The sequence below is a fragment of the Mobula birostris genome, chromosome 9, assembly GCF_030028105.1.
Source record: "Mobula birostris isolate sMobBir1 chromosome 9, sMobBir1.hap1, whole genome shotgun sequence".
Classification (NCBI taxonomy): Eukaryota; Metazoa; Chordata; class Chondrichthyes; order Myliobatiformes; family Myliobatidae; genus Mobula; species Mobula birostris.
This window is the reverse complement of record NC_092378.1, coordinates 120988010-121014177: the sequence shown is the minus strand read 5'-3', so window position 1 is coordinate 121014177 and position 26168 is coordinate 120988010. Positions and strand designations below refer to the sequence as shown.

General features: G+C 41.3%; 1 protein-coding gene and 1 long non-coding RNA gene across 3 annotated transcripts in view; one reads left to right on the top strand and one right to left on the bottom strand.

Moving 5' to 3' along the window:
• The window catches only part of LOC140203032 (cholesin-like), a 436104-nt gene that overhangs the window by 229852 nt on the left and 180084 nt on the right, over positions 1 to 26168 (bottom strand). The gene's annotated exons all lie outside the window — the stretch shown is intronic.
• LOC140203033 (uncharacterized) overlaps positions 12939 to 26168 on the top strand; it is a 37591-nt gene continuing 24361 nt past the window's right edge. Inside the window, exon 1 of one of the 2 annotated variants that reach the window (XR_011887272.1) lies at positions 12939 to 12981. This is a non-coding gene — a long non-coding RNA (uncharacterized lncRNA). The remainder of the gene's footprint in view (positions 12982 to 26168) is intronic. The other variant, XR_011887271.1, reaches the window with a different exon arrangement.

Below are 26168 nucleotides of genomic sequence, written 5' to 3'. Positions count from 1 at the left end.
CATGAGAGGCCTGCATCGGGCATTTTCATGCCTTGCAAGGTGCAGATTGGAAGTCTGTGTGGGGCACCACTCCTCGCACAGACTAGAGCAATGTGTGATTAAGTGCCGTGCTCAAGGGCACTGTATCTATAAGTGGGGGCCAATTGTTCGTGACGCGAAAGCTTGATCCTCTGATGACTGTTCTTTCCCATCATAAAGTGTCATCTTCACCAAACATTGGATCAATCACACACCAGTGGGGATTGCAAGGTATGACAATCAAAGAGCAGATTTCTAGGAATAATGATCAGTCTAGAGGAGATGCAAGTTCAAACTATCCACTCAATAGCTCTCCAAAGGGCAGTTGCCCAATATTAAGTACTTTTTATATATAATATTGAAGGAATATATTTAATAAGTTGTCAATGGGAGGCTACAAAATAAAACACAAGGCGGCAATTTTAGTAACAGCAAATTCATTCATTGAAACATTACACAGCAGAAGCTTCTGTTTAGGTGGTATCTTTATTTTCATCACAAAAGACATTAAAAATAGATACCAGAATCAGGTTCATCATCACCAGCATGTGTCAAGAAATTTGTTGTTTTGCGGCAGCATAACATTACAATACATAATATTTTAAACAATAAATTACAATAAATATAAATAAAAATATAATTAAGTATTGCAAAAAAAAGCAAAAATATATAGTGAGGTGGAGTTCATAGGTTCATTGTCCATTCAGAAATCTGATGGCAAAGGGGAAGAAGCTGTTCCTGAAACGTTAAGTGTGTGTTGTCAGGATCCTGTGCCATCTCAATGGCGGTATGAGAAAAGGGCATGTCCTGGGTGACAGGTATACTTAGTGATGTTTGCTACCTTCTGGAGGTATCGCCTTTCGCAGGTGTCATCGATGCTGGGGGGGTGGGTGCCCATGATGGAGCTGGCTGTGTTTACATGTCGGAACAGGAATGGGAATCAGAACATGTCGGTCCATGGCCTCCTTTGTGCTGCGACGAGGCCACCCTCGGGGTGGAGAAGTAATGCCCTATATTCCGTCTTGGTAGCCTCCAACTCGATGGCATGAATATCGATTTCTCCTTCCTGTAAAAAAAAAAACTCCACCCAACCCGCCACTTCTTCTCTTCCCCACTCCGGCCTTTTATCTCTTCCCACCTGCTTATCAACCCCCCCCCCACCCCCAGGTCCCCTCCTCCCTCCCTTTCTCCTTGGTGGTGGATATGTGGAATGCTCTGCCCCAGAAGGCAGTGGAGGCCAAGTCTCTGGATGCTTTCAAGAAAGAGATGGATAGAGCTCTCAAAGATAGCAGAATGAAAGGTTATGGGGATAAGGGAGGAACTGGGCACTGATTGTGGATGATCAGCCATGATCACAGTGAATGGTGGTGCTGGCTCAAAGGGCCAAATGGCCTACTCCTGCACCTATTGTCTCCTATAGTCCACTCTCCTCCCCTATCAGATTCCTTCTTCTCCAGCCCTTTATCTTTCTTATCCAACCAGCATCGCTTATCACCCTCTAGCTATCCTCCTTCCCCTCCCCCACTTTTTTTATTCTGGCCTCTTCCTCCTTCCTTTCCAGTATTGGTGAAGGGTCTCGGCCCAAAACATCGACTGTTTATTCACTTCCATAGATGCTGCCTGACCTGCTGAGTTCCTTCAGCATTTTGAGTACATTGCTTTAAGTTTTAAATACACTGGGTTAGGAGGCCAATTTAGGTAAGAAAGGTTTGATGGAACAGCACATAAAATACAGCGATAATCAGCAAAAACAAAATGAATTTTGACAAAATTGTCGACATGATATCTCTGCTTATAGAAACATAGAAAACCTACAGCAAAATACAGGCCCTTCAGCCCACAAAGTTGTGCCAAACATGTCCCTACCTTAGAAATTACTAGACTTATCCATAGCCCTCTATTTTTCTAAGCTCCATGTACCTATCCAAAAGTCTCTTAAAAGACCCTATCGTATCCGCCTTCACCGTTGCTGGCAGCCAATTCCACGCACTCACCACTCTCTGAGTAAAAAAACTTACCCCTGACATCACCTCTGTACCTACTCCCCAGCACCTTAAATCTGTGTCCTCCCGTGGTAACCATTTCAGCCCTGGGAAAAAGCCTCTGACTACTCACACAATCAATGGCTCTCATCATCTTATACACCTCTATCAGGTCACCTCTCATCCTCCGTCGCTCCAAGGAGAAAAGGCTGAGTTCACTCAACCTGTTTTCATAAGATATGCTCCCCAATCTAGGCAACATCTTTGTAAATCTCCTCTGCACCCTTTCCATGGTTTCCACATCCTTCCTGTAGTGAGGTGACCAGAACTGAGCACAGTACTCCAAGTGGGGTCTGACCAGGGTCCTATATAGCTGCAACATTACCTCTCGGCTCCTAAATTCAATTCCACGATTAATGAAGGCCAATACACCATATGCCTTCCTAACCACAGCGGCAACCTGCGCAGCTGCTTTGGGCATCCTATGGACTCCGACCCCAAGATACCTCTGATCCTCCACACTGCCAAGAGTCTTAACTTTCCACAAGTGCACAGAGACAAATCATTATAAATCATAGAAACAGGTTCAACTCATCCATGCCAATTCAGGCACCTTAAACTCATCCTATCTGCCTGTATTTGGCCCATATCTCTCTAAATCTTTCCTGTCCATGTACCAGTTCAAAGTCTTTTAAAAGCTGTAATAATGCCTGGCTCTACTACTTCTTCTAGCTGCTCACAAAATACATGGAGCACCCTCTCTGTGGAAAAACTTACTGCAATTCCACCTTTAAATTTCTTCAAACTCACCTTAAACCTATGCATTCAAGTTTCTCCTAACTTGGAAAAAAGATGTGACTTTTCACCATATCTGCTTCCCACATGATTTTATTAACTCCTCTCACCCTCATTCGCTCCAGAGAAAACCATTCCCAGCTGAAACAACTTCTTTTAACTGAAGCCCTCCTATCTTGTGTCCTGGTTTTTGCCTTTTTTAAAAAATTTTTATTGCAATTATATTCAGAGAATAGTAATTGGGAATATCATCACCAAACAATGATTAATTAACTAAACAATGATTAATTAAACAATGATTAATTTTAATTTTAATTTCCTTCCTAATCCCTCACTTTCTATAAATATTTGTTCTTTTTCCCTTTGTCAGTAAGGAGGCAGGGCACAGGAACAGCGAAAGCCTGCTACTAAAACCATACACCCTACATTCGCCTTTTCCAAGCTCATTTTTTTGGATTTGAGTGCAATTTGGGAACCACTTACTCTGTTTGTTTTGCTGGATTTGGCTGATTGAAAGCTCCATCAACACAGAAAGAGGCGGGATTGTAAAAAGTAAGAGGAATAAACATACAATGTTTTGGGCTGAGACCTTTCATCAGGACTGGAAAGGAAGGTGAAAGAAGTCAGAATAAGGTCGGGGGGTGGGGGGAATACAAGTTGGCAGATGATAGGTGAAGCCAGATTGGGGGGGGGGGGGGGAAGAGTAGGGAAGATGAAGTTAGAAGCTGGGAGGTAATGGTTGGGCAAAGGTAAAGGGCTGAAGTAGAAAGAATCAGATAGAAGAGGAGAGTGGGATCATGGAAAGGAGGAGGGGCACCTGAAGGAGGTGATAGGCAGGTGAGAAGAAGAGAAGGGGTAAGAGGGGAGCTAGAATGGGGAATGGAAAAAGAGGGAAGGTGGGGGCGGGATAATCAATGTTCATGTCATCAGGTTGGAGGCTATCCAAGAGGAACATGAGGTACTGCTCCTCCATTTTGAGAGTGGCCTCATGATGGCAGTAGAGGAAGGCACAGACAGACATAGTGGAATGGGAATGGGGAGCAGAATTAAAATGGTTGGCTGCTGGGAAACCCTGCCTATTGTGGACAGACCAATCAACACTGAGTCTCACCATTGTAGAGGGGGTGGCACCAGGAGCACTGGATACAGTAGATGAAGCCAACAGAAACAGATACTGTGGATGACCTGACCAAACACAACCCTTATTGTCTTGATGTCAGTTGAATCCACAATTGTTTAAATTCTGCTTTCTGCTGATTTATTTTGTCACTTGTGGAGATGCTTCATCCCAACTACTGGAACTCCTCCTCTCTTTTCTGTTAAAAAAAAACTCTCAAAATTCATCTGTTCATCCAGCAATTTAAACCTACCTCTTTCTAAATCTTTTCTCCTTCCTTATCATGATTTATTCCTATTTGTTCAGTGGAAAGAATCTCAAGGTATTTTTCACATGGAGATCATTAATAAATATTTGTGCTAGCTGGCAGTACCCACAGCCCTGAGGGCTTTTTTCCTGTGGGTAAGCTTAATATAATCCTCCAAGAACTTTGCTGTGGCAAATTACCTCTGCTCCATTGTACCTGGTTTCCTTCATGTTTGGGATGTGCATGGAGACAGAAAGCAAATCGCTGCAAACACATTCAGTTGAGAAGGCAGAAAACTTATGAAGGAGTGTTTCTACTGCACATATGCCATGCACAGTGAGCAGGCTTCAATAATAAAGAGGGCCCACTGAAATAAAGGACAATACTTCTAGTTAAGCCTAAAGCCACAATATTTTCTGTACACATTGTATGTTAAAAGTCTAGATGTTTGTTTGTTTGTTTGTTTTTAAACCCCGAACCCTTGAGTCAGTGTTGGAATAACGTAAATCATAGCTTACAAAACATAAAATTATCCATAAAATAAAAACATGGCAGAAATAAATATCAATATAATAACCATGTGTGTCTAATAACAGAAAAGGCTACCATTCAGCAATACGCTTCATCACTACATTCACCACTATTCCCCCCCGCCCAGGGAAACCGAAATATTTGCCCCATTTTTGAGCATAGATGTCCAATCTATCAAACTGTTTGTAAGACATGCGTTCAAAAGCTGCCACTTTGGCTATTTCTGTGACCCACTCCTGAAATGATGGTCAGGATGGTTCCCCCACTCCATCAAAATAAAAATGTTTGCTTTGGCCACCAGAACATTAAGGCACCTTCACAAACCCCTATAGCCCCGATAACCCTGTGATCTTTGTCTCTGTAGCCAATGAGACAGCATCCTTTTGAAGGGCGAATCCACAGAAAGCATCTGGCCCCAGCCCAGACGGGATATTTGGTCGAGCACTGAAGACCGGTGCTGATCAACCATCTGGAGTATTTACGAATGTATTCCATCTGTCGCTTCAGCATTTCAAGGTACCTACCTGCTTAAGGCAGGTTTCCATCATACCAGTGTCCAAGAAGAATGTAGCTACCTGCCTCAAAGACTATTGCCCAGATGAAGAATCATCATACAGGAGGGCCTATATCTGAAGGGCAGATATCCATATTTGCACAAAACCCTGAAAGAAAACCACACTTGAAACAGAATGGAGAGGCTTCTGCCCAAATGAATTTTCAAAACGTTTCCTGTTTTGGGTTGAACTTTAAAGCTTATTTAAAAATAATTCTCGTGTGAGAAACATGATCTCTGTTCAACTCCAGTCATACTTAAATATTCCACACACTGCTCGGCATAGAGTGATACAGGCCTAATGCAGGCAAACGGGATTAGCATAGAGAGGCATCACAGTCGGGATGTGATAGACCTGTTTCTATGCTGTACAAAGGAGGTGGCTCCTGAGGTATGGTAAGTAGTCCACATTACACAGAGTCCCACCATGAACAGTAATTGTTGGGGGCAGCATGGTGCAGCAAGAGGAATGTTGGTAGAGGACTCTAGTCTTATGGCTGTTGAGTGCAAGTGCCCATCCTTTGTACACTTCAATGAATAATCTTACAATGGCTCAACCTCCAAGCATGAACAAATGCAAGTATATTCTCCATACTAAAATTCACCTTTTAAAGCCAGGTTACCTTGATTCTTGTGCATAGTTGCGGGAGGCGGAACTGATTCCCACTAGTCCTGAAGATAAGGTCCACTCCCCAATACAGTTTGTTTGAATTGAACCTCTAGCTTCGGCAGTCTGTGGTACCCACATGCTTAAAGCAGGCTTTAGTCATATCATTGCCCAAGAAGAATGTGGTAACTTGTCTCAATGTCTATAACCCAGGTGGCAAATCGGTATCTAGGAGGGAGATTGAAGTTCTGATTGAGTGATACCACAGCAATAAACTCTCAGCAAAACCAAAGAGCTGATTATCGACTACAGGAAGAAGAAGCTGAAGGTCCATGATGTAGTCCTCATTAGAGAATTGGAGGTGAAGAGGGTCTGTAGTCTTAAATTCCTTGGTGTTATCATATCAGATCTGTCCCAGGACCAGCAGACAAGTGCCATCACACTTGAGTTCCTTTACTTTCTAGGTTCGGTAGATTCAACATTTCATCTAAGACTCTGACTAACTTCTATAGATGCACAGTGGGGGGTATCCTAACTGGATGCATCGTGGCCTGGCACAGATTCACCAATGCCCACACTATCACAGCCAAAGCTCCCCTGACCCCCACCACTGAGCACATTTACATGGAGCGCTGCCACAAGAAAGCAGCATCCATCATCAAAGTCCCCCACCATCCAGATTCAGTTCTCTTCTTGCCACAACCATCAGGCAGTAGGTACACCAGCCATAGGTCCCACACCGTCAGGTTCAGCAACAATTATTATCCTACAGTCATCAAGCTCCTGAAATGGCTTGGATTACTTACCACAACCCAGAACTCATTCTTCAAAGTACCAGCTCACTTTCAAGGCCTCTTTACTACAATTTATGCTCTCAGTATTATTTTTTTATTTGCAAAATTTGTCTTCTTTTGCACATTGGTTGTTTGTCAGCCCTTATGGATTGGTTCTTTCATAAATTCCACTGCACGTCTTCATTTTCCTATAAATGCCCACAAAAAAGTGAATCTCAAAGTAGTATATGTTAATATATATGTACTTTGATAATAAATTTTATTTTGAACTTTGCCTTGAAGGCCAGAGAAGATATGCTGGAGATAAACTGTATGTCATTTTTTTTTCCTTTTATCTCTTGTATTTAGCATCAATTGGGCCACTAACTGATTACTGGTGCCCATCCTGTTCACAGTCCAAGGCCTATTATAGCTTATCTCTTTATTGAATTTCTTCAACTTATCTTGCAAACTCTCCCCTATGATGAAATGTAACGTGTGTTCTTAACATTATATTTCTTAAATCTATTTGCTGCAAGGGAATTTCTCGTTTTTCCTTTATGTCCTACATATGCTTTTAATTAGCCTGTCCATATATTCAATTTCTCCTTAAATTGCTATTTGAAGTAAGAACTTAGGACTCAGTATTGCAATGCAAAAATTATTAACATGAGCTAATGTACAAACACATTTTAATCGAAACACATGATTTAAAACAAGATTAACAAAGTCACAGTACATTAACTGATCTTTGGTAAGCAGCTGCAAAATCATCTGCCACAGGATATAGTTCTAGAAAAAGTGTGAAATAGTAACAGGATATCAAAACCAGGTGATGACATCGTGGAAGCAGCATAATGAGAACAACCTTGGTGAGGCATTGAATATGCAGTTTGATTGAATTAGTCATGGGGAGGATTGATTGAACTGTTTCCTTTACGCATCTATGGAAGGTCACTGATTTCGGATTGTGCTGTTGCTTTTCATTCAGAAGAAGGAGCTCCAAACAAGATCGTACGATTATACTCCTGAAACACCGACAGACTTGGACTGGAAATCCATGATTGGGTAAATATTTTTAAACCACAAAAGCAACTCCTAGCTCTAAGATTAATAAAGAATAAATTGACATGACTCTGAATTTTGATTTAATCACAGAATAAATAATATTGCTATCTATTACAGTATTCACCGATTTACACTGATGATTTCCAATGTAACATAGTCTATTGCTTCTGTTATTCTGGAAAAAGGTAAAAGTCTTTACCATTATTTCTTTCTTCCTTCAGAGTTCAAGATTAGTTGATCCAAAGTGTTGAAATTTGAGTCCAAGCAACAAAAAGAAATACGACCATAAGACGTAGAAGCAGATCTAGGCCACTTGGCACATTGAAACTGCTCTGCCACTCTATCATGGCTGAATTATTATCCCTCTCAAGCCTATTCTCCTGCCTTCTCCCCATAACCTTTGACACCCTGACAAATCAAGAAACTATCAACCTCTGCTTTAAATATAGGCAATGACTTAGACTCCACAGCCATCCATGGCAATGAATTCCACAGATTCACCACCCTCTGGTTGAAGAAATTCCTCTTCATCCCTGTTCCAAATGGATACTCCTCTACTCTGAGGACATGCCCTCTGGTCCTAGACTCCCCCACTAAAGGAAACAACTTCTCAACATCCACTCTATCCAGACAAAAGGTCAATAGCTTTCATTGAGATCTCCCTTCATTCTTCTAAATTCCAGTGAGTACAGGCCCAGAGCAAACAAATACTTCTCGTACGTTAACGCTTTCATTCCTGGAATCATTTCCATGAACGTCCTCTCAACTCTTTCCAATGCCAGCACATTATTTTTTAGATAAAACTGCTCACAATACTCCAAGTGCTGTCTGACCAATATCCTATAAAGCCTCAGCATTACATCCTTGCTTTTATATTCTAGTCCTCTCAAAATGAATGCTAACATTGCTAAGGATCCCTTTACCTTAAACTCCCTAATCAAATCCAAATCTTAATCAAATATTAGGACAGATTTGTTAAAGAGGTAGATTTTGAAGCGCAACTGAAAGAAACTTCTGGAAAGGAAATCTATTGCTTAGGACTCAGGCATACCGTTACTGGTGGAGTGACAAAATCCCAGTACAGTACTAAAGGCCAGAAAATCAGAAGGAAGTTACAATATTTCTAAGTTCAATATTTGTAGATGAATTATTTCAAACTCTAAAAGAACTTCTATTCATAGTTCGGTAAATAAAAGTGAACCATTTCAATTTCAGGAAATCTGGCTGTCTAATGCAGTACTGAGAGTCCAAGCTGCTAATTAAAACCATCTTCAAAGTACATTTATTATCGGAGTGTAAATACCACATACAACCATGAAATTCATATTCTTGTAGGCAGCCACAAAACAAACACAATAGAGTCCATTAAAAACTCTACACAACTAAGACCGCCAAACACACAACGTAGGGAAAAAAAGAACAAATCCGGCAAGCAATAAAAAAGTAAGCAAATAACACACAGAACATGAACTGTAGAGTCCCTGATAGTGAGGCTACAGTTGCAGAGTCAGTTCAGCGTTGAGGTGAGTACAGCCATCCAGGAGCCTAATGGCTGCAGGCCACAGTTGCAGAGTCAGTTCAGCGTTGAGGTGAGTACAGCCATCCAGGAGCCTAATGGCTGCAGGCCACAGATGCAGAGTCAGTTCAGCGTTGAGGTGAGTACAGCCATCCAGGAGCCTAATGGCTGCAGGCCACAGATGCAGAGTCAGTTCAGCGTTGAGGTGAGTACAGCCATCCAGGAGCCTGATAGTGAGGCTACAGCTGCAGAGTCAGTTCAGCGTTAAGGCGAGTAGGAGACAGAGCAGGGAGCTGAACACCGGTTCATCCTTCACCCTCGGCCTCAAAGCCTTAATCTTTTTAACCTGGCTCAGCACTTAAATTGGCTGATCACCTGTTCACTCTTTGCTGTTGGGGCCTGGGCCCAGGCCCATCTGCTTCAATCTGGCTTCGAGTCTGCTCCAGCAATGGAGCAATCAGTACCTGATTCTCAACAGTCCAGCTCACTGAATCCTTCAGGGTACCACAAAAATGCCAGATTGTTCAGATGCTTCAAAATCACAGCTGCCAAAAGGAAATTACAGGCTGCAGATTGCAGTAATTGATCGCCAGCACCACTTTGGTGTCTTAGGTAATCAAATATAACCAAATATTCAAAATGTGAAGACATTTTGTAAATGAGAATAACTATAGGAAAACAGTATCCCTGTGCCTGGAGCCACTAAGAGGATCGTACTTCAGCTATCAAACAATCTTGTAAGACCATTGTTTCTAGGAGAAGATCTCACTTCCTTTTCGAATCTTTTCTTGCTAAGGTTTTTCGTGTTTCTCATTAAAGTTCCCTGTTACCCAATGTAACTCAAGCATTTTCAATTTTCCAAACAGGTGAAGAATGCTTTAAAAAAATTGTCAGCAAAACAGCATTATTTATTTCAAAAAAGACAGAGAAATTGAAACCCACTCATGGATGTCTCAAGAAAGCATGCTTTCCATCTACAACTTCATGTTCCTAAAATGGTTTCAGTCTGCTGTTTGATTAGTTTAGCTCAGAATCAGAATCAGAATCAAGTTTATTATCTCTGGCATATATTGTGCAGCAGCAGTACATTGCATTACATAAAATATATTAAAAACTACAATAAAATATATATTTTAAAAATTAAATAAGTAATGCACAAAGAGCAAAAATAGTGAGGTAATGTTCATGAGTCATTGTCTGTTCAGAAATCTGATGGTGGAGGGAAAGAAGCTGTTCCAAAACCGTGGAGTATGTGCCTTCAGAAGCCTGTAGCTTCTCCTTGATGATCATGATGAAAAGATGTTATGTCCTGGGAGGTGGGGGTATTAATGATGCATAATTCCTTTCTGAGGCATCACCTTTGGAAAATGTCTTCGATGATGGGGAGGTTCGTGCCCATGATGCAGCTAGACGAGTCCAGTTAATGGGGCAATTTCACTTCCACAGCCACACTCAAGGTTAGACACTTTAGTCCGGACCATACACTTCTCACCAAACGAATGATGTCACCTCCTGCACATATATACTTACCTGTGACACACCTTTTTACTAGGTGTCTCTGGAAATGCAGCTTGTTAGCCACTCACCAACAGCCAATTGACTCCACAGCAAGAAACCCACCTTCCTTGGGCTTCATAAGTCTAGGGTGTATACGACTTTGGTCCCGTCAAATCCGTGAGGTTGGAATGCCTCGCCCACCCAAACCCCGGTTTGTGTGAATGCTGCATGATTTACTGCCCCCGGCCAAAAATAACAGACCGTACATTGCACACAATTATAAAGAAGTATATTTAAGAATGTTGACTTAAGCAACAAGTTATTAAAGGAAAGAAAGATAAAGCAAAAACGGCCCATTATACTTAAACAGTCACATGTTCATGGTGGCGCGCAAATCTTCCAAAAGCCGTTGTTTTCGATGTACACACTGCACCTTCCGAATGTCGCTCAAAATCCATCTCGAACAAACGGGCTCTCCCATGGGGGTATTGGTTCTCCCTCCTTGAAGCCATTCATCTGCACAAAGCACCTTGTGCAACAGGAACGACATCCTCAGCCATCTTCCCTTCTGTCTTCTCCCAACTCCCGCCAACAGAGACCTCTCCGCCCAGTGTTCTCTAGAATCTTCTCCCAATTCTACCCTCCTGACTGGCTAACACCACATTCCTACGTTGAACAACAACACCCCTTATCTCAGCTCAAAACTAAACAAGCTGAAAGCAGAACAGACTGCTCTTAGAGAACTGCTAAAATGAAATATCTGCAGCATAGCAGTAAAAATCTTAACCAGGGTGTCACACCTGTTTAGTGTAAACAGACCAATCTTAGCTGAGAAAGAGGGGATACAAGCTGTCCCTATCACAGTGATAACAGCCTCCAAATTAATTGACCCAAATGTCTTTTGCATTGAGAACCAGTGTATACAGCAATTACTTAAGGCAATATTAATGTAATTTATTCTCAAACTAGGTTTCACAAAATGCAACAGTTATTCCTGGAATTGAAAGCACTTTCAGTAGTGCATTTAGTTACAGGCTCTCCCCCCTTCCTCTAATAAACTCATAATCTCTCACCTCCTGTGAGTCCCCTACTGCTTCCATCCCAACCACTAGCAAAAGTGTCTTCAGTCACCTGTGCCCAGAGTTCGTACGTTTCTTTTGCAACTCTCTTCAGCTTTTGCTGATGTGCTCCTTAAGGTGTAGAATTCTTACCCACAGTTTGAGTGATTTCTTTCACTAAGTTAATTTCTGGTTTGCTATGCTCATTTGGATCCTTTTACAAAGTAATAATGCTGTAGAAATCCATATTGTTATTGATAAGAAAACTTCAAACCACACCCTGCGTCAAATGTTTGTTATAAATTCAGACCTCCCTCAGAATCTTGATTTTCTCTATGCCAAATGTGTAATCAGGAAACAGAATAGCTCGTGCACCAATCCTACACATTCAAGTACCTTTTCCTTTAACTCTTCATGGACTAAAATGTTTACGGGAAACAAAAAGTTTAATAGAGATTGTAACAAAGAGTTTTAAAAAAACTAAATACCAATGAACAAACACCAAAAATAAACATCTCAGTGTAATCAAAAGAAAATGGTACTGTAGACCACATACTATATTTGATTAAATTATAACACCTCTGAAGTCACCACAGTAAGGTCACCAAACATGCATTGAAAAACAACCAAAGCAGAACAGCACAATAACTAGGTTATTATATATTTTTTCTAAAACAAAAGTGTTTATTTAAATCCTGATCACACATCCATTTTGGGCCAAAATAGAAAACTGCAAACTACACCCAATGCTGCTAACCACAAGAATGTATGCACTGTCAGGCAGAGACATATCGTGCCACCCCCAGCCTTAGTCCCTCTGTTTAAGCAGCCTAACTTAATTTAACTTTTCTCTTAAATGTTAAATGTTAAAATAACTTAAAAAACTAAGTTATTTAAGTACTTAACTACAATGTAAAAGAATTGCATGCTCTCATTCTGAAGAGAATTTCTGAATCCAGGTAGTACAGCTAGGATCAAAACAACTGAGCTAAAGAAAAGTACTCTGAAAAAAGGGCACAACTAAGCTTACACAAAAGTATTTGCATTCTCAAAAAGGATGGAGCTTATTTCTAACAAAGTAGGTCTCCTAAAGGTCAAGACACTGACAAAATAGCTGCCTGCCTGTTGCACTGAATAAAGCAACGCCCTCAAAAAGGAAGTCTTCGGCACTTCCTCACTATTTGAGAGACAGCAAGCTAAAAAACAGAATCAAGAGGTGGTGAGTATTACCAAATCAGTTTAATTCTGTAAACTAAATATCTGCTGCAGCTTTTCAATTTAATAACCTATGTACTCTACATTATTGCATTTGTGTCTGTGCAACACTAAATCTCACTGAACAGCTTTGAACAGATGGCTTCACAAAGCAGAACTATCTGCTCAGCGCTTTGCAGCCGACGAGGCCCTGTGGGTTGATCGGATGGTGCAAATATTTCCGCAAGAACCAGAATCGTTTGAAACAATATTCTCTTTCTGAGTACAAGACAAGGCAAACTGGTCTTTGTTGATCTGACTGAGTACTTGTTTTGAAGGATGGTGGTGCAAATGTTGATAGCTCATGTTTTGCATAATGATTTTCTGTTGGGGAGGAGTTGTTCAGGGCTGGTGCTGATCAGCCACAATGTCAAATGATGGGGCAAGTTGAGGAGCCAAGTGACCTATTTCAGCCCCTATTTTCTTACGTTATTTTTTATGGCTCCAATCATAGTTTTTTCCCCCACAGTTTTTCCAGAAGACCTTCCAGAGAACGTGGTAAGAAATAAACATTGTAGAGGGTATTGTACAGGGGCTGACTTCTTTGGCAAAATCTCAGGATTTGGAATGGCTAGCTACCATTCTGAATTAGGAACGCACTGCCAGGGTTGGTGGTAGAGGCAGGTAAATTACAGGCATTTAAGAAACCCTTAGGTAGACACATGGATGATAGAAAAACGATAGAATCTATAGGAAGGAGAGATTAGATTGATCGCAGAGTAGGTTAAATGGTCAGCACGAACACCATGGGCTCAAGAACCTAAACTGTGATATATTATTCGATGTTCTGTTATCTCAAATGACCATTGGTTCTATAAATAATTGCATGATATCCTAAAGGTAATTTAAATCTGTTTCTACTGCTTTTTGCTCTCCTACTGGTGTAAACTGTTTTGCCAGGTCTACTCTGTGATCATGAGCAATCCTCCTTAACCTTCCCTGCTAAGCAGACAACTCCAGTTTGTGAAACCATAAGAACTATCCAGCTACCCATCAGTGGCCATCTCCAACAACTCATTTTTACATTCATTAGCAGTGCCATCACAAAATGCCCCATTAACATCTTGCAGCCACTACGAAATGATTGCAAGAACACTGCAACGACAAACGCAGGCAAGTGACTATGCATTCTAGCATGAGAGGCCCACCTCCTTAAAACACAGATTAGAAATGTGATCGACACACACAAAATGCTGGAGGAACACAGCAGGCCAGGCAGCATCTATGGAAAGGAGTAAACAGTCAATGTTTCAGGCCAAGACCCTTCTTCAGGACTGGAAAGGAAGGAAGGAAATCAGAGTCAGAAGGTGGGAGGTGGGGCGGAGGGTAGGGGAGGACGAAATACAAGGTGGTAGATGATAGGTGGAACCAGGAGAGTGGGAGGGGTGAAGGTAAGTACTGGGAAGTTGATTACTGAAAGAGATACAGGGCTGGAGAAGGGGGAATCTGGTAGGAGGGTGTAGAAGACCATGGAAGAAATGGAAGGTGGAGGAGCACCAGAGGAAGGCGCTGGGCAGGTAAGGAGATAAGGTGAAAGAGAGAAACAGGAATGGTAGTGGTGGCGGCAATTACTGGAAGTTTGATAAATCAATGTTCATGCCAAAAGGTTGGAGGCAACCCAGACAGAATATTAAGTGTTGCTACTTCAACTTGAGTGTGACCTCATCACGACAGTAGAAGGGGTCATGGACTGACATGTCGGAATGGGAACGGGAAATAGAATTGAAATGGTGGCCACCGGGAGATCCTGCTTTTTCTGGCAGATGGAGCAAAGGTGCTCAGCAAAGCGGTCTCCCCAGTCTACGTCGGGTCTCACTGATATACAGGAGTCCAGACCGGGAGCACAGGATACAGTAGATGTGATTGAATACTTCCCACTCACCTTAATGAACGCAGTTCAAAACACACTGGAGAAGTAAAAAATGAGCATTATGAAGTTTAATTGATTGACACCCCACCCACCAACTTAAACATTAAATCATTTCAACACTGCCACACTGCAGCAACAGTAGATACGATGCACTGCACATTTTTCCAGGAATTCTGGAAACACAAACCCTTCAGCCTTCCGTTTAGAAGGTGGTCAGCTGCTGCAGGAAATATTACCAATGCCAATACATATACATTACCATCCTGCCTTGAATATTTATTGGCTTTCCCCACTACTTGGTCAAAGTACTGCTGTCACGAACCCTGTGACGGGAATAAGGAACCAGCAGAAATAGAAAACGCTTTGGAGTCCAGTATTGCTATAAACTAATAATATTTATTAGTAACTATGCTATACAGTAATATAAATGTAGATAAATCAAACAGGTTAGCAATGATTATATATATCAGTAAGTATATCAGTAAGTGTGGAAATTTATGCATGAAGAACTAAAACAAGAGGAATTCTGCAGATGCTGGAAGTTCAAGCAACACACATCAAAGTTGCTGGTGAACATAGCAGGCCAGGCAGCATCTCTAGGAAAAGATGTTTCAGGCCGAGACCCTTCGTCAGGACCCTGACATCCTGACGAAGGGTCTCGGCCTGAAACGTTGACTGTACCTCTTCCTAGAGATGCTGCCTGGCCTGCTGCGTTCATCAGCAACTTTGATGTGTCTTATATGAAGAATTAAGCTTCTTTAAGTCTAGGGGTAAAAAGATACAGTCTTACGATGATGAGTAAAGTTCAGTTCAGTTCGTGGTATTGAGCTGAGTAATGATGGAGAGAGAGAGAGAGAGAGAGGGACAGATTTGAGTCAGAGAGAGAGGGACAGATTTGAGTCTTCAGGTGAGCTGACGCCGTCGATCTTCTCGTTGTCCTTTGAGATCCTTTAAAAGTCACCGACTGTGGCTTTAACAAAGAGGACCAGTTTTCTGTGGTGGCACTATCCCCCAGGCGAGGGTGGACACATGGACAACTCCCCACCAGTCAACCCCTTTTTGCTTCTTTCCACTGCAAGAGCGACGGATCGATCCGCCTGATTGATCCTCCAAAACCCACTTTTCCTGCGGGCACAACAATGCTCATTCAGTGTCCAGAACATGTGTCTCAGGTCTGTATCATCTGACCTCCTATTTTATCTTCCCGTGCTGAGCATCAACTGTCATTCAAACAACTCCTACTTCCTCTCTGTGAAAGAAATGCAAGCAGGCAAAAGTCCCTGAAGAAGTATCAACAACCTGCCGAAAATCATAACATCGAGTGTCCATTAAATAACGCCGCCTTCAGTCACCATAGCAATTTACGCGCTGCTCAGTGCTGTCTCCAACTCAGCAGAAATCCAAAAGTTAACCAGTTCTTTCTCGTGCCTTAAAGTGACAGTCCCACTGTGAGTCTTCGTCTCTCTCTCTCTCTTCCAAAACAAGATATCGATGTTAAATAACTCTCTCTCTCTCTTTTCAAAAGCACAGTTAAAAGGGGTAATTCAGCATAGTTCATAGGGGTAATTCAGGACCCCACCACACTCCCCTTCCTCAGAGAAAAAAAATTGACGAAGATGATTTTTTTTGGTCTAAATGTAAATTACAGAGTTTGAAACAATACAGGTAAAATCATCAGATGACAGAACAGAAACGTGTACAATTTCCAATTTAATATCTGGATAACTAATCAGCTATAATATTGTCAATACCTTTCACATGTTTGATTTTTGAGTCACATTCTTGCAATATCAGACTCCAATTTAACAATCTCCTATCCTTATCCTTCATCTTAATTAGAAACACCAACGGATTATAACCCATGTAAACCACAAGTGGTCTCTGGGCAAAAGAAATTTTTCAAGGTCTTTTTTTTGAGCATTGTCCTCAAAATGTTTTAAGGCCAGAATGAGTGCTAGTAATTCCTTTTCAACAGTTGAATAGTTTTTCTGGTGTACATTAAATTTCTTTGAGAAATAAGCTACTGGATGTTCAATGTCATCCACACCCTTCTGTAACAGTACTGCCCCAGCAGCTTCGTCACTAGCGTCTGTTGCTATTGTTACGTACCCCGTAACTGGGTTGCCAAACCAGCAGAAATGGAACGCTCGTTGGAGTCTGGATTACTAGGAACTAATAAAGTTTTATTAAAGAAATAAGTAATACAGTACACTAGTCGTAAGGATATAAATGTAACAGGTTAGCAATGATAATACACACATGTACACAGAACTAGGGTAATAGGAATCAACCAAGCTCTATCGCAGTCTAGGGGTAAAATGATCAGTCTTAAGTGAAGCAGAGTTCAGTTCAGTTTAGTGCAGTTCGCAGTAATTGCTGTTGTCGTACCATTGGGGGGGAGGGGGGGAGGGAGGGAGGGAGGGAGGGAGAGAGAGAGAGAGAGAGAGAGAGAGAGAGAGAGAGAGAGAGAGAGAGAGAGAAAGGCAGTTTGGTTTCAGGCAGACCTTTTGATGTTTTCGCAGTTGGTTTCGGGCAGACCTTTTGATGTCTTCTAATCCCGCTGTGGTCACCCACTGTGACCCCTCCGTTCCGGATACGATTGTTCTTCCACGGCGAACCCGGCACCCAGGCAAAGGCGGACACACACTCCAGGTTCCCACCGATCGTACCTTTACACCCTATGAGCCTCTGGTCGGTTCCCATGAACCGGTCCTCCAAACTCCCACCAACTTGTGGGGGCACACTGCTCTTTCCAGAGTCTCGTGGTGTGTCACATGCCTTAGCAAACCTGCTCCTTTTATCCCCCTGCTGGGGTATCACCTGTCTATCAAACTTCAAACAGTTCAGGTTCAAAGCAACTGGTCTTGTCAATATCTGAATTGTGTTTCTTTCCCGTTAATCCCTCTCTTCTCTCTTATTAGCATTTTGAATGACTCTCCATTGTCTTTCTTATCTCTCTCATTAGCGTCATCCGTCCGGTACCTCTGCTTGGCGTCACACATGACACTATCGAGAATGGTTTTGAAAAATCAGGTGTTTTGAGTACAGGATGATAACACAGGATGGTTTTCAGACGTTTAAATTCCTCCTGGCAAAGGTCACTCCATACAAATCTTTCACTCTTCCCTAGGAATTTCGTTAGGGGGACAGCGATGTCAGCAAAGTTCATACAACGCTAACAATGATACCCAACCATTCCTAAAAAACTCCTCAAAGCTTCCTTGCCGGTCAGAACAGGAACTTCTGCAATAGCTTGAACCTTGTCCTGTACAGGAGCCAGTTGGCCCTGGCCCACCACATAACCCAGATAAACAACAGTAGCCTGACCAAACTTACTTTTAGCAAGGTTCATGGTAAGACTGGTCTGGGAAAGTCTGTCAAACCATTTTTCTACAGCTGCAATCTGCTCTTCCCACGTGTCATTCCAGACCATTAAATCATTGATATAAACCCCTGTGCTTTCTAACCCTCCAATCACAGAATTGATCATTCTTTGAAACGTCCCTAGAGGATTTTTCATCCCGAAGTATAAAACATTGTACTCATACAGTCTAGAGTGTCACAAATGCTGATATATCTTTAGCCCTCTCTGTTAAAGGGACACCCCTGTATCTTTTTAACAAGTCAATCTTTATAAGGTATTTAGCCTTCCCCACTCTATCAATACAGTCATCCATTCTCTTTCCTTGTTCTTTCCTCTTTCCAATTTCTTCTTCAACCATTTTACTTTTCTCAAAGTTCTCTCTGTGAAGATGCCATTTCACAGGCTGGGCTGAATTATAATGACGTGATGCACTGCACCTGTGCACCATTTCAAAACGCCAATTAGTCCTTTCACTTGTTTTTGTGGTTTTGGGTCCAACTGATGGACCTTATCAGTAATATTTTCCAAAACAATGGAATTCTGACATTTTGATGAGACTAGATTCAGTGGGCAAACATGTTTTTCCACTCCACTATCAGATTCCACGACTCCATTTTGTTCCATAACAATTCTCCCAGCTGCAATTCTAGCAAACAAGTGTTTTATTTTGATTCGACCATTTTGTAAACTTTCCTTGGCAAAGACACAAAGTCTATTAAGTCTTTCCCAGAATTTTAAAACATACTTAAACACACTGACACATCTTTCTAAATCAGACCATAGTTCTCTGAATAGGGTCAAAGGTCCTTTTGGCCTGTAACTGAATACAGGTTTCAACAAACCACCCTCCAATGCCTTCTGAATCGAATCTCCAACAATAAATAAGAAGAGGGGAACGCCCTCATCCCAATTTTTCCCATTTCTCACACCATATGCTTTAATCATGGTCTTAAGAGTTGAGTTGAACCGTTTCAAGGCTCCCTTGGACTCAGTGTGATATGTAGATTACACCATGTGCTTAGCTTTCAATTCTCCTACTATCCCCTGGAATGTTCTTGAAGAAAAGTTACTACCCTGGTCAAATTGAATTTCTTTGAGCAGACCTACCCGTGTGTAAAACTAACTGAATGCTGTTACCATAGTCTTGGCCTCGATATTTTCGAAAGACACTGCTTCAGGAGACCTAGACACAGCCCACACAATTCTTAACACATACTGATAACCAGCTGCAGTCTTTTGCAATGGGCCTACACAATCCACTATGACCCTACGAAAAAGATTCACCAAAAGCAGATATCGGTTTAAGTAGTGTTACCTGAATAACCTGATTAGATTTCCCCTCAACTTGACAGGTATGGTCAGTCCTGCAAAAATTCACAACATCCTTCCTTAAACTAGGCCAGTAGAATTCCTTCATAATCCTATTCACTGTCTTCCTCACTCCATGATGTCCACCTAAAGGCATACTGTAAGCCATGCTTAAAATTCCAGCCCTGTAAACTTCCAGAACCACCACGTGACTTGCAGGCACTGTGGCTGGTCTCCACCCCCTCATCAACACCCCATCTTTAAGGTAATGTCCCACTGACTCTCTCTGAACCTCCTCTCCTGTGAGAGCTATCTCCTCTAAAGTCACCATTTCAGAATCTCGGTCTGTTCCTCTGTAAATTCCTTCCTCAATAAAGAAAAACCTTTCTCATACACCTTACTCTTATCACCTGTACTACCCTCTAAGTCCTGCTGAAATCTGGAAGGTAGAAAAGACTGTGACACCTCATCATAACTTAAACCTTTGGTTTTGCTATCATAGGCCTCAGCAGCAGCTTTGCTCATTAACTGAACAGCTATATCAACCTTACCTTGGAGAGGTGTCAACATGCCTCCATGTTTACTAAACTCAGCACCATCATCAGGCTTATGAGAACCATGTATACGTTATGGAAGAGACCAAACAATCCATTCATCTGATTACAACTTTCCCTTTGACTTGCTTCCATAACATCACCCTGAATAACAGCATGACCTTGCTGGTGTTCAAATGTCCAAACAAAATTCAACAGAGTAGCACATCCTTTCTAAGTAGGCCTTTGTCCTGCAAGCAGGGTCAAAGGTCGCGCAACCAATCCAATCTTCTCCAGCACTTTATCCAAAAGTCCTGGAACAGCACTTTTCCCATTATTTTCAGGAACACTGACCTCACCAATTTCCACCTTTTCACCAACTTTTAAAACACGGTCTAACACAAGTGACTGAGAATCCTCACATTCCACTGGTACCAAGGTTAACCCCTTTTCACTGAACCAAGATCACCTGACACACAAAAACTGCATTTCTTTTCTACCGAGTCAGGCACCTCAGACTTCAACTGAGCCTTAACATAAGGTTCAGAATCCTGTGAGTTCACAGGTACTTCCACAACCTGAACACATTCAATCGGGACAGCTGCATCTTCTGCGCTGTCATCACTTGTCCCAGTTTCAAATTCAAGGTCACCCCAAACCTCCCTGCTATTCTCTGGCAAACTCTTTTCTGGAGTAAACTCAACCTCGTGGGTTAAAACCTCTTTGTCTGCTTTCTTATCAAACCCCTGCAGGGTAGTGGCATCCTCTGCATCTGGGTATGCCCTTACATCATCAAGAGCACAACTTTTAAATTCATCACACAAAACAAGCCCTTCCGAGCTGTAAAAATCATCAGGGTCCGACACTAAACCTCTTTGCTGCAACTCCTCTATCTCTTCCAGCTCGAACCGCCTCTGCTTGTCTGCCACGTGATCTTCACATTCCCATTTCTCCCTCTCGAGCTGTCTCTGTTTTTCTGCCTCTTCTCTCTGTCTTTCTGCCTCTTCTCTCTGTTTTACTGCCTTTCTAGCCTCTCTCTCGAGCTGTTTTAATTTCAATTCATGCTCCATTCTTAATTTTCCCAACTGAAGCTGAAGCTCATCCTCAATACTAACAACCATTTCTGCTGTATTTCCACAAAACCAAATCAAAAGGAATTTTCCCCAATCAATTCAAACCAGCCTCCCAACCAATTTTGTTCATATCACGGACACAGGCCCCAATTTTGGACGAACCCCGTGACGGGAATAAAGAACCAGCAGAGAGGGAAAACACTTTGGAGTCCAGTATTGCTATAAACTAATAATATTTATTAGTAATTACGCAATACAGTAATATAAATGTAGATAAATCAAACAGGTTAGCAATGATTATATATGTAAGTAAGTATATCAGTAAGTATGGAAATATATGTATGAAAAACCAAGCTTCTTTAAGTCTAGGTGTAAAAAGATACAGTCTTACGATGATGAGTAAAGTTCAGTTCAGTTCATGGTATTGAGTTGAGTAATGATGGAGAGAGAGAGAGAGAGAGAGAGAGAGGGACAGATTTGAGTCTTCAGGTGAGCTGATGCCGTCGATCTTCTCGTTGCATTCGAAATCCTTTAAGAGTCACCGACTGTGACTTTAACCAGGGGGACCGGTTTTCTGTGGTGGAACTATCCCCCAGGCGAGGGTGGACACATGGACAACTCCCCACCAGTCAACCCCTTTTTGCTTCTTTCCACTGCAAGAGCGACGGATCGATCCGCCTGATCGATCCTCCAAAACCCACTTTTCCTGCGGGCACAACAATGCTCATTCAGTGTCCAGAACATGTGTCTCAGGTCTGTATCATCTGACCTCCTATTTTATCTTCCCGTGCTGAGCATCAACTGTCATTCAAATAACTCCTCCTTCCTCTCTGTGAAAGAAATGCAAGCAGGCAAAAGTCCTTGAAAAAGTATCAACAACCTGCCGAAAATCATAACGTCGAGTGTCTTTTAAATAACGCTGCCTTCGGTCACCATAGCAACTTACGAGCTGCTCGGTGCTGTCTCCAACTCAGCAGAAATCCAAAAGTTAACCAGTTCTTTCTCGTGCCTTAAAGTGACAGTCCCACTGTTAGTCTTCGTCTCACTCTCTCCCTTCCAAAACAAGATATCGATGTTAAATAACTCTCTCCCTCTCTCTCTCTTTTCAAAAACACAGTTAATAGGGGTAATTCAGGACCCCGTCACACTGTATATTCCTAATTAACAGTACTATGGGTGTCTCTCTCAACACATAGATTGCAACAAGTTAAAGCAACAGCTTATCACTGTCTTCTCAATTAAATTAGCATTAATTAAGAGTTATAGAAGCAAATAACATTGAAAAGGCCCTTCACTCCTTGAAGCACTATTTTGCATGAACCAAACACAAATCCTATTTTATTCCCATCGCCTCAATCAGAATCAGAATCAGGTTTATTATCACCGGCATGTATAGTGAAATTTGTTAACTTAGCAGCAGCAGTTCAATGCAATACCTAATATAGAATAAAAAAAATAAAATAATAGTAATAATAAATAACTAAATCAATTACAGTATACATATATTGAATAGATGAAAAATCCTGCAAAAAATAGAAATAATATACACTTATAAAGTGAGGTAGTGTTCAAGGGTTCAATGTCCATTTAGGAATGAGATGGCAAAGGGGAAGAAGCTGTTCCTGAATCACTGAGTGTGTGCCTTCAGGCTTCTGTGCTTCCTAGCTGATGGTAACCATAAGAAAAGGGCATGCCCTGGGTGCTGGAGGTCTTTAATACTGGACACTGCCTTTCTGAGACACTGCTTCCTAAAGATGTCCTGAGTACTTTGTAGGCTAGTGACCAAGATGGACCCGACTAAATTAACACGTTCTGCAGCTTCTTTCGGTCCTGCGCAGTAGCCCCCCACCACCCCCAATACCAGACAGTGATGCGGCCTGTCAGAATGCTCTCCATGGTACATCTAGAGAAGTTTTTGAGTGCATTTGTTGACATACCAAATTGCTTCAAACTCCTAATGGAGTATAGCCACTGTCTTGTCTTCTTCATAACTGCATCGTTATGTAGTTATAACGGCATCGATATGCAGTTGTAACTCCCGCTCGATTCTCCTCCCACGGTCCCATCAAGTCTCCCAGGATTCAGGGCAATTTACAGTGGCCAGTTCGCCCACCAGCCTGCGTATCTTTGGGATGTGGGAGGACACCAGAGCACCAGAGGAAACCCATGTGATCATTGGGAGAACATGCAAAGTCCACACAGAGAAATCTCAGATGGTAGAACTGGATGTAGGTCACTGAAGTTGTATTGGCACCAGCATGCAACCCCAATCATAGTCTTGTCAGTGAAGTTCACATCCCATAAAGGAACTAAACAGTAAGTCTGCCAAATAGGCAAATGCTTTCTTTACTTATCTTATTTTGGCAAATCTCTTCTGCACCTCCCCAAGGATTTAACATTACTTCCCCTAAAATGCAGTGACCATAATTACCTTAACTGGAGCCAAGGAGCCAAGATCTAAAGAATTTTCTTAATTATATGCTCTACTGTTGAATTTGCAATATGAAATAAATTTTGCTGCTGTTTATAAAATGAGAGATCCAGCTAACCTTATTAAATTATTAGATTAATACATTCTCATAATTACCACAGAATCTATATTCCATCCCGGGACACAAGCACTCACGGACCCATTTTAGAACCAATCTTTGTGCATAGTTGACAATGTGTGCACAGACTTTAGGAATATTGATCTAAGGTCACAAGTATTGTTATTGCACCCATAATAACAGTTAATATACCAGATAGAGTTTCCAACTCTGGAAAACTCTCCAAAATTAGAGCACAGCTAAATCATTTTACCAGTCGAGATTTGATGGAATCACCCTGAGTACAAATTTCCTTTACAAATGACAATGTGTTCTGGTAATGTCACACAAAGCAAATCCTCCTCCATATCAATCTTAAAATCGGAGCAAGACTGTGGGAATTTGACAAGCAACAATTCCATGCATAAAAAAAAATGGAAACACCTAATCCTTCCCAGAACAAAATGCTACCAATTCTGCGAGTCAATCGAAACTTCCAGGAATGAACAATAAACACTTGGTATCATATGCTGGATATAAAGTCAACCAGTATCTCAACCCATTCAAGAAACATAAAGATGCAAATTTAAAACTTGCGGAGTAATATTTATTTGACTAATTCCTACATCATTAAATAGGCCAATCGAAATGTTCAATTAAAATACACGATGAAGCAATTTTATTCTAAATGATTTCGTGCAGATCTATCCAGGCTAAAGACCAAGAGAAACAAGTATTCTTGTTTCAGTAGAAATAACTCATACTGGAGTACTTACAGATCTTTCTTTAGGGAACGCGGTTAAAAAGATCATTTGTAAAACATACCTGTAACATAACAAAGGGACAATTAGCACATCCTATCACATTAGTGTCACAATCAAAACTATTTTCTCATGTTCCCAAGCCCCAAAATATGGGGATTTAAGTGACATTATAAATATTTAGAAAGAATAATATTCAACACTTCATGAACTATGAATTCAATCAATTTGTCTTCTCAATCACCTTTTCTTACCCCCTTGGCACAAATGACACGCTCAAAAGATACGTAGGCTAGTCAACAAATACAGAAATTGCTAGAAAACTGTTTAAAGACGGTAAAATGCTCTGAGGCTTCCTGATGTTATGAAAGAATCTATACAAATTCATAATTAATTCAAACTTTCTCACATGGAGGGTCTCACTTGCTACATTAATCACTCACCCAGTTGAAGCAATAGGCACAGTCAAGCACATTTAATGAGAGTGTGATTCATTGTGGACTGCAGACCGCATGAACTTTCCCTGCATCCTTCATTTGTCCATCCCAGCTGCTTACCAACCTGCTTCAGACTGTCCAACATCTCCTGAAGGTGACAATTAATTTCCTGGACATCACTGAGAGCAAGCCAGAAGAAAAAACATAAAGATTGTAGCTCTTTTTTTTTGCTTTCTTAGAGCATGTTGATACTTTGACCCAAGAATCTGGAAAACTGGGAGCCAAAGCATTTTGTTTGCTTGTACAAATATTTGTGATTTGTTAACCAGATCTGTATTTTCTTCAAATATTATTTCCTTCTGACTGCTTTTTTAATATCAACCCCTTCTCCAAAACATTGTTGGACAGATTAATCAATTGTAAGCAAGTTCCCTTAGTTTACATTGCTTTAAGTAATTGCTTTTCTAAGTCATCTACACCTGAACAATTGGCTGAAAAGGTCAGTTTGTTCTTTTCATGCTCCATTTCATCATTGCTGTTTCTTCACCAGTTTTCACACGAGATAGGAGATCATATACAGACTGATTAAGAGATTTCATATTTCTGGTTTGAGGGGGGCATTTCGAAGGGCCTGGGAAAGCTCAGAACTAAACCAAACTATTAAGAAGAGCAGGGAGAGAGACCCAAGAATCTGCAGGTGCTGGAATACGGAGCAGCAGCAACGTGCTGGAGGAACTCTGCAGGTCAGGCAGCAACTTGAGCGAAATGGACAGTCAGCGTTTTGGGTTGAGATACTTCATGTGTTATGAGAAGCAATTAGATTAAGGATTTGTAAAGGCAAATTATACCAGATGCAAGGAGTTGCTGAAAATGCTAAAAAAAAAAGGAACAAGTCAGCAAGCATCAATGGAGACTGAACTGAAGTTAAAATTTCATCAAGCCGTTGACCCAAAGCATAAACTGTATGCAATAATATAACTATTATCCTTTCACAATATTTGTTGATTTCGCACTGAAGGATTCAAACGGGTGAGTTAAGGATGGGGCAGAATTTAGGAAGTGGATATAGTGGTTAAAAATAGGAGTAGTGAGGAGGTAAAGTACAATGAATAAACTGGGAATTGAATATTCTACTTCCAGAAGATAGGACAATGAAAAAGAATCAAGTTCAATTTTATTATCAGAGGTGTACAAACACTAATGCCATGAAAATTGGCGTTACTGTATGTAGCAGCAGCACAGTACTTAAGACAAACATAATATAAACTTAAAGTAACA